Here is a 10,924-nt window from a genome sequence, read left to right as displayed (position 1 = left end):
AATGTTGTGAAATGGAGAGCAGGAAGTCATGCCTGGCAGGTGAGGCTGGGCATGTCGACTTCCAGAGAACAAAAACGGAAGATTGAAAGGTAAAATAAGAGACAAACTAAACAAACAAGCTGAGAAAATATGACAGATGAACAATCGATACAAGCACGAGTACCTTGTTACCTGAAGTTGATGAATTCTAAACTGAGTCTAGAAGACTATAATGTGCCCTAACGGAAGATGAGGTGCTGTCCCTCAAACTTCGGTTGGGCCTCATTGTTACAATGCAGGAGGCCACAGACCGATGGAGATCTAAATCTGAGTGGGGCTGGGATGGAGAATTAAAGTAGTCACTTTCATCTATGAGCAAAGCATGCCTATAGCTTACTCTTGCATCTACTTCTTATGGAGTGTGCCATCTCCAAAATGCATTGCAGTTACTGTGTACTCTTCTCTCATAGAATCTTCCAAATCAACAAACTCTTCCCCCAAGAACACAAGGAGTAAGTGCCACACCCTGCAGGTTCCTCTCCAAGCCGTACATGAAGCTGACTTGAAAATACATAGCTGATTGTGAACTCTCTGCCCAACAGCCCTCCCCAGAAAGCTGTTCACTATTACCTTCTCAACACCACTTTGCATTGAGCAATAAAACACTGGACTTGGCACAAAAAATAAACAGCAATCTCTGGTGAGCTTGCCCTCCACACAAAAAAAAATCAAGGTCGAGGTGACCTGCAACCTTCTAGCACCTCCCATGCATATGTTGAAAACCTTCCTCGGCTATGAAGAAAACCGGCTTCGACTAGACCCACAACAAAAAAATTATCGATTTTTAAAATGGCAACCTATTTTTAGTCAAGGCCTGTGTTAATCATGATGAAAAAATAGCAGCAACCTAGTTGAAGCCTGGACCACACGGAAACCACTTTCAGAGTGACCAAAACCTCCGGTGACCTCATTGAAACCTTGGGTGGCGGGCAAGGTTACCAGAGGTTGCTGTTTAGGTCTCCTAAGTGGGACAGGGGCTTAATACTGCAGTGGTCTGAGGAGGCAGAGGATCTACTTCGGGTTTGCTATGAGTCACTGGACTGGAATATGTTTAAGAGCACTTCATCCAACATGAATGAGTAGAGACACAAAAAGGTGGAGCAACTCAGCAAGTCAGAGCATCTTTGGAGAAAAGGAATAGGTGACTTTTCGGGTTGAGACCAGACTGGGAGTTAGGGGAAAGGGAAACGAGAGAAATACATGGTGATATAGAGAGATATAGAACAAATGAATTAAAGATATGCAAAAAAGTAACGATGATAAAGGGAACAGGCCATTGTTCTCTGTCGCCTGGTTGAAAATGAGTTACAGATAATGAGACTTAACAAGGCAGCTTTGATGCTAGGAGGGTGGGGGGGTGGAGAGAAGGAGGATGCTGGGTTACTTGAAGTTAGAGAAATCATTAGTCATACTAATGGGTGGTAAGCTGCTCAAGTGAAATATGAGGTGCTGTTGTATACATAAGTCATCATGTACAAACAAGGAACTGCAGATGCTTGTTAATACATAAAACGACACAAAGTGCTGGAGTAATTCAGCAGGTCAAGCAGCATCTCTGGAGAACCTGGATAGGTGATGAGACAAGATCCTTCTTCAAACCTATCTCGAGGGGGGGGGGGGGGGGGGAGAGAAAGCTAGAAGAGGGGAGAGGCAGGACAAAGAGTAGCAGGTAATATGTGGACACAGCCAATGATTATTTTTAAATTTGTAGATGGTTGGAGCCGATACTCTTTGGTTAAAATAAACACACTTCAGACCATCAGCGAAACCATATTCTTTCACCTCTCCCTGTCTGTCCTTAGAGATATACTGGTCCTAACCTCTACCATCCAATCATTCTTTCCAATTTCCAAACTACAACTCTGGATCCCATCCCCCTGCCTCTCCGGTTTGAAACCCCCTGAGTATTATTGGTGAACCTCCCTGCTACAGTTTTGATGCAATGCCACCCTCTTGTACAGGTCCCTCTGCCCCAGAAGAAATCCCAATAGTTCAAAAATCTCGCTCCCCGCCCCCTGCACCAGTTCCTGAGCCACGTATTCATCTGTCCAGTTTGCATCTTCCTACCAGCACGTGGCATTAGGAGTAATCCCAAGATTAATACCTTCGGGTTCCTGCTTTTTAATGTTCTGCCTAACTCTAACTCCACTATATTCATTTCTGGGATAAGATATAAGAGGTCAAAATGCTGGGATCCAGACCTAAGAACAACCCCTTCTTTACTGATATCAGACATTTGTCATTTCTTTCACATCAACTTCACAGATGCCTGCCACATCATTTTGCTGTGAATTCTGCCTCATTTAGTTGTTCTATTTTTTTTGCATCGCAATCTTATAGAAACATAGAAATTAGGTGCAGGAGTAGGCCATTCGGCCCTTCGAGCCTGCACCGCCATTCAATATGATCATGGCTGATCATCCAACTCAGTATCCTGTACCTGCCTTCTCTCCATACCCCCTGATCCATTTAGCCACAAGGGCCACATCTAACTCCCTCTTAACTATAGCCAATGAACTGGCCTCAACTACCTTCTGTGGCAGAGAATTCCAGAGATTCTCCACTCTCTGTGTGAAAAATGTTTTCCTCATCTCGGTCCTAAAAGATTTCCCCCTTATCCTTAAACTGTGACCCCTTGTTCTGGACTTCCCCAACATCGGGAACAATCTTCCTGCATCTAGCCTGTCCAGCCCCTTAAGAATTTTGTAAGTTTCTATAAGATCCCCCCTAAATCTTCTAAATTCTAGCGAGTACAAACCAAGTCTATCCAGTCTTTCTTCATATGAAAGTCCTGACATCCCAGGAATCAGTCTGGTGAACCTTCTCTGTGCTCCCTCTATGGCAAGAATGTCTTTCCTCAGATTAGGAGACCAAAACTGTATGCAATACTCCAGGTGTGGTCTCACCAAGAGCCTGTACAACTGCAGTAGAACCTCCCTGCTCCTATACTCAAATCCTTTTGCTATGAATGCTAACATACCATTTGCCTTCTTCACTGCCTGCTGCACCTGCATGCCTACTTTTAATGACTGGTGTACCATGACACCCAGGTCTCGTTGCATCTCCCCCTTTCCTAATTGGCCACCATTCAGATAATAGTCTACATTCCTGTTTTTGCCACCAAAGTGGATAACCTCACATTTATCCACATTATATTGCATCTGCCATGCATTTGCCCACTCACCCAGCCTATTCAAGTCACCTTGCAGCCTCCTAGCATCCTCCTCACAGCTAACACTGCCCCCCAGCTTTGTGTCATCCGCAAACTTGGAGATGTTGCATTCAATTCCCTCGTCCAAATCATAAATATATATCGTAAATAGCTGGGGTCCCAGCACTGAGCCTTGCGGTACCCCACTAGTCACTGCCTGCCATTGTGAAAAGGACCCGTTTACTCCTACTCTTTACACCATTCTGCTGTTTTGCATTCATCGGTGTATTTATTCATGTATCTATCATTACCATGTGTATTGTTTACTCTGAGAGCTTTATGCAAACGAGGAATTTTATTGCACCATGAAACATGACAATAAACTAATTAGAATATGAATTTGAAATTCAAATAAAATATAGTTTTTTTAAGTAAAGGTATTGCTAAACTTTTAGCCATTATTAAGTGGGTTCCAGCTGGAGTATTGGGACCATCAGTGGGCACTTGGTCTGTGACCAGACCTTGGAAAAAATCTATAGGTGAAGCTCCAGAATGTTACCAAACATGGAGAAAATGGGCTGTACTCTTTACTGCAGGAAGGGTTAAAGAAAGTTTTAGTAGTGTACGTGTTCAAAATTAACGGAGGTTTTGATTGAATAGAAGAAACAATACCCAATGGCAGTTAGTTTGATCATATGAGGACAAAGATTGAACGGTTGTTTGGAAAAATAAAGGACAGAGATGAGGACTTCCTTTTATGCAGTATGTTATCACATTGAGTTATGTAGAAACAAGGAATTGCAGATGCTGGTTTACAAAAAAAGACACAAAGTGCTGGAGTAACTCAGCTGGTTTGGCAGAATCCCTGGGGAACATGGTAGGTGACCTATCGGGTTGGGACCCTTGTTCAGGGGTGGGTTGGGTGGAGAGAAGAAAACTGGAAAGGAGGAGGGGTGGGACAATGCAAGTAACAGGTGGATACAGGTGGGGGGGGGGTAGTTGATAGGCAGATGATTGAACAAAGTCGAGAGGAAAAAAGACAGAAGGTGTGAGACAAAAGGATTGAAGAATTTCAAATTGTGAAGCTAGAGAAAATAATGTAGGTGGAAGGGAAGGGAGAGGGGAGAAATAAGTGTGAGTCCAGGTGAGGCACAGGGGAGAGGGGGAGGGTTGTAGCCTTACACTGGTGATGGAGGAGGCCCAGGCCACAAAGTTCAATGTAGGAATTGGAAGAGGAGGTAAAATGGTTAGCTCCAGGAGATCCAATAGGCTTAGGCCAACCGAGTACAAGAGCTCAGTGAAATGGTCACCGAGTCTACGCTTGGTCTTGCCAATGTACAAGAGGCCACATCGAGAACCACAAATACAGTAAATGAGGTTAGAGGAGGTGCTTGTGAACTTCTGTCTCACCTGGAAGAACTGCTAGGGTCTCTGGATGGAAGTTAAACAGGAGCTATAGGGACGGCATTACATCTCACGCAGTAGCAGGGGAAAGTTCCTGGTAGGGGGTGGTTTAGGTGGGAAGGGATGAATGAACCAAGGAGTTGCAGAGGGAGCGGTCTCTGTGGAAGGTGGAAAGGGGTGGAGATGGGAAGATGCGGCTCGTGTTGAGATCACTTTGGAGGTGACGGGAATGTCGGAGAATAGTGTGTTGGTTGCGGAGGTTGGTAGGGTGTAAGGTTTCCGGAGGAGGCGCTGTCCTGAACGGCTGCCTGTCCTGCAGCTGTCCGTTTTTTCCCCTTCTTTTTTGTTATTTTTAGTACGTTAAGTGTACAGTCAGGGGGTCTAATCTTTTTATGTGTGGGGGGTGGTGCGGGGTAAGGGGGAAACTGCTTTTCCAAGTCCCTACCTGGTCGGAGGGGTTGCCTTCCTCCGAGCAGCGTCTTCGACCCGTCCTCGCGGCCTACCAGCGGGTCCTGGAGCGACGTTTTCCTGAGGGGCCCTGCCCAGAACATCGGCTTGGTGGCGGCGCAGAACATCGGCTTTGGCGGCGGCGCGGCGCTGGAGCGCTGTCGTGGAGCGGGCGATGCCTTTCCTGGGTCGCTGCGCTGGGACTCCAGTATGCTGGGACCGCCGATAATAACATCGTGGAGCCGCGGTTCTGTGGAGCGGCCAGCTGCGACGTTGAACTTACATCTCGCCGAGATCACCAGTGTGCGGAGCTCCGTCTGGCGCGGTCTGTTTGGCTTGGAAGCCGCGGGCTCCGGTGGGAAGGCGGCCGTTCCTGGCACCCCAAGCCGCTGGGGGTTCTCCCGACGCCGGAATACCATCACCCGGCGAGAACATCGGGCGCCGTGGCGGCGACTGTGGAGGCCTCAATAGGCCCGACTTTGGGTGGACAAGAGGATGGGGACTGGACTTTGTGCCTTCCCCCACAGTGGGAATCACTGTGGGGGGATGTTTTATGTTTGGTGTTGAATTTCTTCATGAATACTATGTTGTATTTTTATTAGTGTGCTGCAAGGACATCTGAATTTCCCCTGAATAAGGGGATTAATAAAGTCTAATCTAATCTAATCTAATCTAAGGTGAGGACTAGGGGAACTCTATCCTTGTTTCATCTGGAGGGAGGAGTTGTGAGAGCAGAACTATCAGACACAGAGGAGACACAGTTGAGAGATACATCTATGACTGCAGATGGGAAAACCACGTTCACTAAAGAAAGAGGACATCTCCGATCTCTGATCTCTGATGTCCTAGAATGGAAAGCCTCATCTTAGAAGCAAATGGGGCAGAGATCGAGAAACTGTGAGTCGAGGATAATATCTTTGCAAGAGACAAGGCGGGATATGGTGTACTCAGATAACTGGGGAAGTTAGTGAGTTTGTAGTAAACATCAGGCGATAGTCTGTCCCCTGTGATAAAGACAGAGAGATCAAGAAACAGGAGAGAGATGTCAGAGACAGTCCACGTGAACTTGAGGGCAGGGTGGAATTAGTGGTAAAGTTAATGAAATCATTGAGTTCTGTATGGGTGCAGGAGCCAGTCCCAATGCAGTCGTCCATGTAGTGGAGGATGGTGCCAGTGTACATTTGGAACAAGGATTTTTTCGACATATCTAGCAAAAAGGCAGGCATAGCTGTGGCCCATGCGAGTGCCCATGGCTACACTTCTTAACTTGAAGAAAGTGAGAGGAGTCCAAAGAGAAATTGTTGAGGATGAGGCCAAGTTCCTCTGGCATTCACTACCCACAAAAATTGACAGAACAGTGACGTAATAGAAAAGTTGCCATCTTAAAGTGCCAGAGACCCAGGTTTGATCCTGATTACAGATACCGTCTTTATGGTGTTTACATGTTGCCTCTGTGACCACGTGGATTTTGTCCAAGGCCCCGGTTTCCTCTCACATTCCAAACACCTGCAGGTTTTTTAAGTTAATTGACTTCTGTAAATTGTCTCTAGTTTGCCAGATAAAACTAGCATACGGGAGTGCGCTGGTCGGCGTGGATGCAGCGGGCCTGTTCCCACGCTATATCTCTAAACTAAACTAAACAGATTCAATAGAAATGATCATGAGTGTAGTTAATTATTTATTCCTATGGAATTTATTGTGCCACCAATGTTACTGCAGCAAAACAGTAGTTTCAGTGGGCTATGTCAGAGAGCAGCTACAAGTTGCCTGTGTAGATGTGAATTTGGAATCACAAATAGGCCAAAACTGGCAAGGACAACAGAGCTCCTTCCCTGAAGGACATAATTTAAATTCCTCACTTGCTGTATTGGGGTTCAAACTCGGGTCAACTGGATCAACTCAGGCCTCTAGACACTAATCTAATATTTTAACATTATGTTATCATATGCCAATATACTTGAAAAGTTAAAGAATGAAAGTTAAAGAAGGGAACACGAGTTATATGGAAATAGGAGGTATGGTGATTTGGAATGGTTTATCCAAGACTCAGAGCAGATAAAATAACTGCAATGATCAGTGATACGTGTGTCAGAGGTCATGGGGAAAAGGCAGAAGAATGGGGTTAGGAGGGAGAGATAGATCAGCCATGATTGAATGCTTGATTCTACTCCTATTCCTTATGACCTAAGCATGCACCATGCCAAGGACTGAGAAATGATCACCTTGCTCATGAGTTCATCGTGTATATTACAGGGCTGCCAAATCTCACGCATTGAGCGTGAGACTCAGGCATTTGACGAAATTCTCACGCTAGTGACAGAAGTCCTCATGTTCAAAAAAATATTGTATAAATAAATAGTCACACTCCTCCACACTCATCAATGAGAATAGCTTTCTGTCGGCGGGTTCCCCGTAAAGAACAAGCAATTTAATTGGCTTAAGCCCATCGTACATTATTTAAAATGGCAATGTAGACAAAAATGCTGGAGAAACTCAGCGGTTGAGGCAGCATCTATGTTTGTGTTTGACCCTTCTTCAGACTCAAGCATTTCTCCAGCATTTCTGTCTACCGCTCTATAGATGCTGCCTCACCCGCATTGACATCTCGTGCAGATGATGTGATAGATGAAACACGGCGGTGGTCCCAGCACCGATCCCGGAGGAACTGCTCACACCTCCCACCCTCACCTCCGGCGACTCTGTGGCCGGCAGCCGCTCTGTCCACACCGCATGGAGCTTTAACCCCGGCCCGGAGTCAGGAGCGAACTGGGTGAGTGGGAGTGGGGGCGTCGGTGCCGCCTCCGGAGCCGCGGGGATGAATCTCGGGCTATAGCTCCGCTCCAATGTCCGACCCCGGGGTCACTGACCCTCACCTCCCCCGGACAGAGCACCTGGGCTGGCCCACATTCCCGGGGGGGGGGGGGGGGGGGGAGAGAGAGGGAAATGCTCCCCGGATATCGCCAAGTCTCCGCTCACTCCGGGTGTTGCCGCCGCTTCACTGACACACACTCTCACACACAACCTAACACACACCCTTGCACACACACACTGGCACACACAACCTAACACACACCCTTGCACACACACACTGGCACACACTGCCTTGCACACACACACTGGCACACACAAGGTTTAAATGGATAATGGGCTAAATGTGGATAAATGGGACTAGTTATGATGGGCATCTTGATATTCCTGGACAAGTTGGGATGAAGGGCCTATTTCCATGCTGTAAAACTATGACACAATGTAGAAACGGTGTGATTGCTCTGGAGAGGATCCAGGGGCAATTTATGAACATATTGGCAGGGCTGGAATTTTTTTTTTCACTTTGAAGAAAGATTTGATAACTGGGATTGAATTCTCTGCAACAACGGAGGTGAAGAAAACACTTAGTTGAGGTGAATAATATTATGAGAATAGGACCTGTTTCGCTTAACAAAGAGTGTAGGAAGGAACTGCAGATGGTGGTTTAAACTGAAGATAGACACTAAAAGCTGGAATACTCAGCAGGACAGGCAGCATCTCAGGAGAGAAAGAATAGGTGATGTTTCGGTCGAGACCTTCAGAATGAAGAGATTGAAAACCAGCCATAAAACACAATGACTGGAGATGTGTGTTATCCAACTAGGGGCAGAAATCAGAAACATGTGTTCATCTTTATTGACGTGACACCATAATAAATATATTACAGAAAAAATAATTTAATGGGGTTGCATGGTGGCACAGCGGTAGAGTTGCTGCCTTGCAGCAGCACAGACCCAGATTTGATCCTGACTACGGGTGCTGTCTGTACAGTAAATGTGCATTTTCCTTATGGCCACATGGGTTTCTCTGGATATTCCGGTTTCCCCACATCCGAAAGAAGTGCAGGTTTGTAGGTTAATTGGCTTCTGTAAATTGTCCCTGGCATGTAGGATACAACTGGTGTATGGTAGATTGTTGGTCGGTGTGGACTTGGTGGGCCAAATATATATCTTAATTTCATTTAACCATATACGGTTGAATATGTGGCATTATTCTCATCTTGTTTCTATAGTCAAAGGGTAAGGTTGAATGATTTATTTGTGCAGAACAGCGATGGAAGTCTGACTCCTCTTAGCTTGTTTCTATGTTTGTGTTTCTCTATATATATATGCATAATATGAATTATAATCTGATTTCCATACATAAATATACTAATGTTATTCATGTGCTGCACCTGTTGACCAGAGCCTGGCTCTACTGTGGAATGTTATTGGGAATGTAATTTAGCCTAACCTTATTCATACCTAATCCAATTTGAAGCATAAATGTTGCATTCAAGTGTAAGTTAAAAGACTCGCTACAGTATGCACCAGATTGTACAATTTCAAGCTGAAAAATGCAAAAGGTCATGGGAGGGGGGACAGCCGCTTATATACGTTCAGTGTAGGAAGGACCTGCAGATGCTGGTTTAAACCGAAGATAGACACAACATGCTGGAGTAACAGCGGGACAGGCAGCATCTCTGGAGTGCAGGGTGTGGATGACAGTAGCAAATCCAAGCTAGTATGGTTTGGGAGGAAAAGTAGCCCAGGAGTGGGAATGTGGTTCTGGATTGCACACAGACAGGCAGTCAAGCCAAGATGGCTCTCAAAACGTACACCTGTCTGGTTGACTTTGAATTATGTTTCCTTTAGGAACTCCACGTTTCTCCACAGTACAGAGCGAATACATGAGTGCCTTGGTCATTATTGCAAATGAGAGTGGGTGTCAGTGAGTTAGAGGGTAGAATCGATTGAGGACAACCTGAGTACTGGTGTATGGGCAAAAGACTCACACTGAGTGATTGGTGGCCGAGGGCTACATTGGACAATTGGAGCAGAAATATTAGGTCAGGTGGTTGGAGTGGCCTTGTGGGTTTCCTCTGGGCTGGTTTCCTCTGCATTCCAAAAGATGTGCAGGTTTGCGGTTTAATTGGCTTCTGTAAATTGTCCTTAGTTTGAAGGATAGAAATAATGTACGGGCGATCGCTGGTCGGCGCAGCGGTGGGCCCGTTTCCACGCTTTATCTCTGAACTAAACCAAAATGCATATTGTGGAAGAATCAAAGGAGCAGATTTAGAGTGACTTTCATGTCCTTTACAAATACCCACAAGTACTATTCAGTCAATGTAATACTTTGGGCCATTTATATCCACCTAAGTGACCAGTTGCAAGACAACCAGATCAATGGAAGTTTGGAGTCATATAGACCAATACAGACAAGGACATCAGACTTTCTTCCACAACAGGGAAAAACAATTCAGAGTGCATTTGAAATACACCTTCTCCAAGAGTGTCCCACTGTACGAGTTCATTCAAGAGCTCTCCCGAGTTAAAAAAAATAATCAAACTCGTGGTAAGCACGTAGAATGAACATAGCGGGTACATCGGAGCTCGGGGACGGATCTTGGTGGCAAGTAATGCTAGCGGCAGGTACTCAGGAAACGCAGTAAGCTCGGGAAGACTTGTGAAGATTTTTCAACATGTTGAAAAATGTCCACGAGAGCCCCGAGTACCTGTGAGCGGCCATTACCGTAAATCTCCGAGTTCGAATCGGGGCAAACTCGGGAGAACTCTGAATGAACTCGTACAGTGGGACAGGGCTTTAAAGCACTCCCTTGGCCGGCATGGAGAACCAATCTAAAGATTTATATGCGTAAGTTTCTGGAATGGAATTTGTATCTTCTAATTCAGAACGTGAGCTCCAATCATTTAGTCACGGCTAATCTGAAATGGAGACAAACTTTTGTTTTAAAAATGCAACTTTCATCCCAAGAAAACAAAGCAAAGAATGGGCAAATCAATCTTAAAAGTCCAGTTGTGAGTCACCCACATAAAACTAGATTTTATTTCTTTTTGCCAATTGGTTTATCACCTT

The 10,924-nt window shown here is 45.5% G+C and overlaps 1 long non-coding RNA gene across 1 annotated transcript in view; it reads right to left on the bottom strand.

Moving 5' to 3' along the window:
- Nucleotides 1-7,904, bottom strand: part of LOC129702123 (uncharacterized) — a 42,486-nt gene extending 34,582 nt beyond the window's left edge. The window contains exon 1 of the long non-coding RNA XR_008724332.1: nt 7,634-7,904. This is a non-coding gene — a long non-coding RNA (uncharacterized LOC129702123). The remainder of the gene's footprint in view (nt 1-7,633) is intronic.
- Between the last annotated feature and the right edge of the window lie 3,020 nt (nt 7,905-10,924).

Source organism: Leucoraja erinacea, chromosome 12, assembly GCF_028641065.1.
Source record: "Leucoraja erinacea ecotype New England chromosome 12, Leri_hhj_1, whole genome shotgun sequence".
Taxonomy (NCBI): domain Eukaryota; kingdom Metazoa; phylum Chordata; class Chondrichthyes; order Rajiformes; family Rajidae; genus Leucoraja; species Leucoraja erinaceus.
Note: the sequence above shows the minus strand (reverse complement) of the source record. Positions and strands in the feature narration are given on the sequence as shown.